The 7,525-nt window shown below is 39.2% G+C and overlaps 1 long non-coding RNA gene across 1 annotated transcript in view; it reads left to right on the forward strand.

Moving 5' to 3' along the window:
- Nucleotides 1-873, forward strand: part of LOC121500520 — a 49,071-nt gene extending 48,198 nt beyond the window's left edge. Inside the window, exon 4 of the long non-coding RNA XR_005990403.1 lies at nucleotides 30-873. This is a non-coding gene — a long non-coding RNA (uncharacterized LOC121500520). The remainder of the gene's footprint in view (nucleotides 1-29) is intronic.
- Nucleotides 874-7,525: the final 6,652 nt, after the last annotated feature.

Below are 7,525 nucleotides of genomic sequence, written 5' to 3' on the forward strand. Positions count from 1 at the left end.
TTACTAATTGAATTTTGCCTCTTTTCTAGGACTGGAGCATACCCTGTACTTAAGAAGAAGTGGGGAGGGGGAGATTGTTGTGTGGGAGTCAGCCTGCATCATGGGATTTATATGCTGAAAACTTTCTTCCTTTTTTCCTGTTTCAATCTTGACACAAACCACTGGAGTTAAAGACGAGCTAGATAAACTTTGTTTTGCTCCAGCATAATCATACTTGAAGAAAACAATGTATTTCCTTCTCACCATAGCCAGCGTGATTATAAATGCTTCTTTTTATAGGCGGCCATATATAACATAACCGCAGAACTTTGATAACAATTATACTCACTCAGATCAGTTTTTCCGACTGTGTATTTTTCTACAGAGATTATTGAGATTTTTCTGCTGTTAATTCAAAGGAATGAGCAAAAGTAATTATGCATGTGACTGAGAACAAAAGACTTAAGCCTATTAAAATATTAAAGCCTTGAAATTGAAATTGGGTTAATCACATTTATCAATCCAACTCATTTTTAATTTGCTTTCTCTTTTATTAAATACTACTGCTTATGTTACTTATGGATGTATCTAAGTAACCAAATAACTAGAGGGTAGCCTTATAGTTTGGGCTCTTTCAGCTCATTTTGGTCCCTGTGATGACCACTCAGACATGACAAGTAGCTCTCTAAAGATTTCAGCTTTGTCAGGCTGGATTAGATGTCCCCAAATTGTCCTGGTCTCATAGATCTTACCTAAAATCTCATACTGTCAAACTGGTCCTAACTTTTCTACCAGCAGAGTATTTTAAGGCCCCCGAGTGGTTCTAGTCAGTTATGTATCTGACTTCGGCTCAGGTCGTGATCCCAGGGTCCTGGATTCGAGCCCTATGTTGGGCTCCTTGTTCAGCAGAGAGTCTGCTTCTCCCTCTCCCTCTGTCCCTCCCCCTGCTCGCGCTCTCTCTCTCTCTCTTAAAATAAATAAATAAAATATTTTTTAAAAAGACCTTTTTAAGCTTCTGAAGAATGGAGACTGTTTTTAACAAGTAGTTTACATATATTAATGATTATTTAAAAAACACTAAAAAACAAATTCCTGCAATTGGAATTATAAATGATCTAATCTTTACCTGATGCAAAACATACACTTTTTAAATGTCTAATTCTAAATATAATACATTGACTAAGGCCAAAGTGAAACTTCTATGAACAGTCTCTGGGTAAAGTGACATTTAGACAGATGTAATTCATAGACAGTTATTGACTTACGATGCTTCAACTTAACGATTTTTTGACTTTTTGTGATATAAAAATTATATGTTCAGTAGGAACTGTACTTTGAATTTTGAATGTTGATCTTTTCTGGGGCTAGAGATATACGGTATGATCCTCTCCCCTGATGCAGGGCAGTGCAGCCACAGCCCCCAGTCAGCCAGGAGATCAGGAGGTTCAACAATGGACATACTTACAGCCATTCTGTACCCAGCCCACCATTCTGTTTTTTACTTTCAGCACAAGAGTCCATAAATTGCATAAAATATTTGACACTTTATTATCACTTAGGCTTTGTGTTAGATGATTTTGCCCAATTATAAGCGAATGTGAGTATTCTGAGAATGTTAAGGTGAACCAGGCTAAGCTATGATGTTTGGTAGCTTAGGTTGATAAGTGCATCAATTTATGTATTTTCAACTTACAATGGGTTGTCAGGATGTAACCCCATCATAAGTCAAGGGAGATCTGCATTTAAGAGATATTTTTTATTTCTTCATAATATAATGATAAGCTTACAGTTTCTATAATGTTAGTAAATCAGAACAAAAATCCCTTTATATACAAGAAAGGCATTTTCCAATCATTAGCCATGTGTAAAAATGAACAAACAAGCCTAATCTGGGGCTTTAGCTTGTGTATGTGATGTTGATCAAGCTGTTTTTTTGTTTCCACAATTGCCCCATGGTCAGGATAAGCAGGTGAAAAAACCCAGGAATAAACAACCATACCTTCCTTGGTTGAGAGTATGGTCAACATAAATAATTTGCAATGTAATTGCTGGTAAGGAGTCGGCTCCCTCCTGCATGGAAAGGACTCTTAGTTCCAGGGCTGCCCAGAAAGCCTTTGCTTTATCATTAATGTTGATTGCTTGGTTGGTAGCACATCTTTTTTATAGAGACTTTCAGTTAACTTGCAGACCCTCAGAATCTCATTATACCTGAGGATAGAAAGGGGTATTCCAGACTGGTGATTGGTTCTTTTGCTTGGGAGGTTGGGAGAGGGACCTAAGTGTAGCCTTGGCCAGGGCTGGGTAAGCATATGCCACTTGTTTCCTTGGGCCTTCTGGTAGGCTGTTTAAAGGCCACTCAAAGAGCCCACAGTAAAAGAAGACCATGAGCAACATGGTACCCTTGCCTACTAAGATAGCTGAGCATAACCAAGAAGATGTTTAAACTCCCAGACATATGCATCTCTACCAGCCACATAGTCCGTGGTTGCTCATTACTGACTAGGGGACCATGGTCTTCTAGAGTTAATGTATCAAGTGTACAAAATATATGGCATTCATTCCAAAATGTGTCCTGTTGGTGGGAAATGCGGAATCGGCTGAAAGGGGAATCGGCTACTGGTTGGTGCATACCTAAAGAGGCCCTGAATTCTTGTTAAAAATGTATAATTGTATACTCATGTCCATTTGCTGAATATACCTTTTGTTGACATATAAGCTACCATAGAGTGACTACCTTAACAGATGTGGCATGGTTTGCAAATTAGTGCTTCATTTTTACTAAAATAATTGATACAGAAAAAGTTCACTTGGATTTGAAATCCAAAGACATTATCTCAAGAAATTTCAATATAATTGATAATTTAAGAAAAACAGGTCCTTCAAAAAGATCCATAGGATGTGAGGGTGATCTGGCTGTGACATCTGTCACCGTGTTGATTGCCAGGGTTGATTTGGCTGATCTGGCTGGCTAGACAGGTGTCCCTTCCTCTCTCATTGCTCTGTGTGCATCCTTCCTGAGGCTGCATACTTGGTCCAAGTGGAGGACCTTCCTAGACAGAAAGGGATCATTCTTGGGTCGAGGGTATAAAAGTAGGTGTGCTCCTCTGCTAGAATCTCCAAGCAAGCTCTCAAGGTCCATTTATAGAAGAACGTAGGGTAGTCAAGCTTCCAAGACTCCAGACACATCCAAATGAGGCACTGCATGTGGCAGTCTGCCCTTCTTTAAAAATTAAAAACAAAAAAAAAGGATCCTTAGAGCCTTTTAAAAAGTCAACTGCTATAACTGAAAGGTTTTAAAGATGTTTTAGGGGTGCCTGGGTGGCACAGTTGGTTAAAGCGTCAGACTCTTGGTTTTGACTCATGTCTTGATATCGGGGTCATGATCTCAGGTTATGATCTCAGGGTTGTGATCTCAAGTAGTGAAATCCACAGAGTCAGGATCCGTGCTTAGCAGGGAGTCTGCTTAAGACTTTCCTTCTCCCTCTGTCCCTTCCTCTGAACGCAGTCCCTCTCCCTCTAAAAATAAATAAATAAAATCTTTTAAATAAATACATTATGTATTCATTTAGATGTATTTAATAGATCACAAATACCAAGAATTTGAAGGAACCATCATTGCAAATCATTGGCTAGGAAGTAGGCATAGCCCTTTCAAGAATACAACCTGGTAAGAAAAGAGACATATTTGCAGAAGCAAACTCAAATTTCTCTTTAAATATTTTGACATAATTGTATTGGAAGTTTGACTTAAAAAGGATATCTTTCCTAATACTTTCCATTTTATTTCTCTTACCACAATTTTACAATATAAGTAAAATAAAAGAATATTGGTAACCAATTCCCAAATAGATATTCTCAAACTCTTTCTGGTTTACCATGGCGAATTTAAATAATATTATCATTTTTTTGTGTGCTTCATGAAAAAAAAAAAGATTGGGAAGACTTATTTATCAAGCTTCAAATACATATTTATATGCTTAAGGGATGTATTGAGATTCTATCATTATCTATCTATCTATCTATCTATCTATCTATCTATCTATCATCTATCATCTTCTATTTAGACTACAAGAGTAAAATCATCTCTCCTCTGCAGATCATGTGTTTCTTTTTCCTTTCCTCCCTTATCCACTCACCTAGTGCATTAATATGCATTTCCCCTTCAAAGGGTAGTGCAGAATGGAATATTCATTATGAGACAAGATATATTAATGCCATTCTGATGAAAGAATGTCCCACAGACCGCTATGTGTACGTATACAAACCCCAGGGCTGAGAATGTTCTTCAACTATGGATTGTAAGCAAGTATAAAACTACTAGGAATGTAAAGACAAGCCCAGCATTTCATGTTTTTAGGTTAATTCCATGATGTCATAAAACCAGCCAAAGCATAAGGAAAATGAGGATGATAAAAGCTGATTGACCTCCTGTATCTAAAATCCGAAAAATGAAAAGTATCCCCCCACATATATGTGGCTAGTCCCTCATCCCGTTTCTTCCATGTCCTCACTAATTTACCTGCTCAAGTACAATTTTTCTGAGATCATCTATCAGTTGGGCAATCAGCACCTATTATGTTAGATCTGAGAGACCCAAATACCTGCTAGTTCTTGTGGCACAGGTACGGTTTGAGCGTTGTAAGTGCCTTGCAAACCTTTTTATTATTTTGGACTCTCCACGTCACTGCCTTCTTTCACCATAGAAGATGAAATGACAAGGTTTTGAAAGTGCATTTTCTTATTTTCTATAATATGTATTTTTAAATCACACTGACGGTTTTACTCCACAGCACACGAGCAATTGCTCAACTTTTTATGAATATCTCTATCCCAACAAAATCACTCAGGGAAGAGATGTTTAAGGAGACAGATTTCAGCTTCATGCTTCAGAGGGGTGGTTGTAAATCATGGCATGGGAGGAGGAAAACAAATATAAAAATGATGAAATGTACCTGGATAGGAGTGTGTTTTGAATCACTATTTTTATAGGCAGGTGCAATTCTCAAAACTTTTTCTCGGTGGGGCCATACTATGTGAAGTTCACCTGCCAGCCTTTCTGTAGAATCAACGGCTACTCTCTGTTCTGTTCATGACCATGCCTACTTCACTTTGTGGGAAGCAGAATTCCAAGTCTGGACTGTTTCAGGGGACACCTAACCTTTCCAAGATGGGGCTTCTCCCAATCTTTCTGCCTTGTGAAAGATTTGCTTGTAAATAGATGTGAGCCTTGAAGCAATGGGACTGCTTCCTGAATTGCTTAGAGCTAGCTACAATTTACCAGCCTCTGAAGTGGCATTAAAGCAATGTTCATTTTTTAATGAGTATTAAATTTACTTTTAGCCAAACCCTCTAGCTGACAATGAAGTGTTCGTTGGGCTTGCTATTGGCTCTCTCTTTGCTAATTGCTCTGCTGCCTGTGATTACTCTCTCTCTCTCTTTGGATGCTAAAGCTTAATGTTTGAGTCTTATACTTAATTTCAAGTAGGAACAGCAGTAAAACTCTCCAGATTTCAAGTCTCTGAGTAGGGTCCCTCCTCAATTATGAAACAAAGCCACATAGCGAGGGTGGAAAAAACAAGAGTTGTCAGAGAAGGTCTAGATTTGAGTCCTGACCCTACCGCTCTATCGGGGATTGGTTAACTATCACCTGTGCACCAAATCCAGCTCACCACCCCATTGAGCCTGAACTTCAAACTAAGAATGGGTTTTGCATTTTTTAATGGCTGGGGGAAAATAAAAAGAACAGTATTTCAAGGCAAAAATTATATGAAATTCAAATTTCAGTGTCCGTAAATAAAATTTCCTGGAATATAGCCATACTCATTCATTTATGCATGGTCTATGGCTGCTTTCCTGCAACAGCAGCAGACTTGAATTGTTGCAACAGCAACCATATGGCCCACAAAGCCTAAAATATTCACTATCTGGCCCTTTGCAGAAGCACTTTGCTGATCCCTGATTCACACAGTTGATTGATCACGGGCTGGTTAATCTACTCTCAGGGCCTCAGTGGCTTCATCTGTAGACAGGGATCAATAACCATGGCGACATCACAGAGCGATGGTGAAGAACAAATGAGGTCATTATCTCTCAGCATCTAGAAATCTCATTGTTTCCAAAAAAATCAAAACAGAATTACTGGTTGTTAGCCGTTGCAAAAGTAAAAACAGAATTATTGATTATTGGTTGTTTCATTCTGATCATTGGACTTATCCTTCTACCAGTTTGACTCAATTTATTTTTAAATAGATGATGTATGGTCTATGTAATACATTTATTCAGATTAGACATGATTTAGAACTAGGCAATTTAAAGGGGTCTAAACACATACTTATTGAATGCCTGTAATGAACCTGGTGCTCATCCTTGAAGATGGATTATATAGAAACGAAGCTGCTTCATTCTCGCAAAATACCTTTTGGAAGAAGTTCTCAAAAGCATATCTATGTGTATAATTTTTGCCACTCGATCCTATTTATGATGTGTCTATAGGTTCCCTTTCATTGTGCCTAGGATCACCAAAAGAAGACAGCGTAAACCCACATCCGTCAAACATCTTTGGGCTCTGGGCTACAGTTACATAAAAAATAAGGGGAACAATAAAAGTATTTATTCTACTTGTCTGACATACATTAGGTTTACCCCTAGGACAAACTTAAATAAGTTAGAAGGTTGCTTACATTTTCCACCTCAAATTCTACCTCCCAAACAGGTTTTTGAATGAAAATCCATCACGGATTTCTCATCTGATAGGAAGAAGGCATTTGCCATGTTACTAATGAAGGAAAAAAATAGAGGAAATCCATTTGGTTCTTTCCTGATTCTTGTCCAAAAGCAATTGCCTCCCGCTGCGGACTGCTCTCACTGTTCAAACAGTGCTGGTTTAGGCCAGGCCTTCAGTCTATTTTGATCTAGGAGAGCTAACTTCTTTGATGTGTATCAGTGGCTTCTAAAATGCTCTGCCAGGTTTAATCAAAGGTACATAACTTCAACAAAAATAAATGGCAAGAAATGATCACAGAGTCGCGTGCAGGGTTTGTAAGCAGCCTCCGGACTTTGCTGGGCCGGGCCCCCTCCTCAGAGGACAAATGTGGAAGCGTAGAGAGTCTTTCTCAGATGAAATAATTGCAGAGAAACACAACAAAGGGAGGCAGGCCAATATTCTCAGGCCTTCTGATTTCACCGTGCAGCTGATATTCCTCTCGCCTAGTGGCTGGGGCCCACCGAGGCTCTGCAGGGTGCCCCCAGTGAGTGTGTGACCCAGGCATGGAGTCCAAGCCCAAGCCAGGGTCTCCAGAGCCTGGGCCGGGAGGTGGGGAAAGTACTAGATATGAACATTAGTGTTGACATGAGGGACCTTCCCCCGCTGGGGCCACGTGGGTGGTCACTTGCTGGCCTCTTAACCCACGCATCCAAATATGAGGATGGCATTGTGCATCCAGATGCTCCATAACACAAATAAACAGCGAAAATATCCTTTCAGCTTGGCACTGATCCTATCACTACAGTAAAAGTGTTTTCCAAGCATTTTAAACCTCTTGCCTCA

Source organism: Vulpes lagopus, chromosome 10 (assembly GCF_018345385.1).
Source record: "Vulpes lagopus strain Blue_001 chromosome 10, ASM1834538v1, whole genome shotgun sequence".
NCBI classification, from domain to species: Eukaryota; Metazoa; Chordata; class Mammalia; order Carnivora; family Canidae; genus Vulpes; species Vulpes lagopus.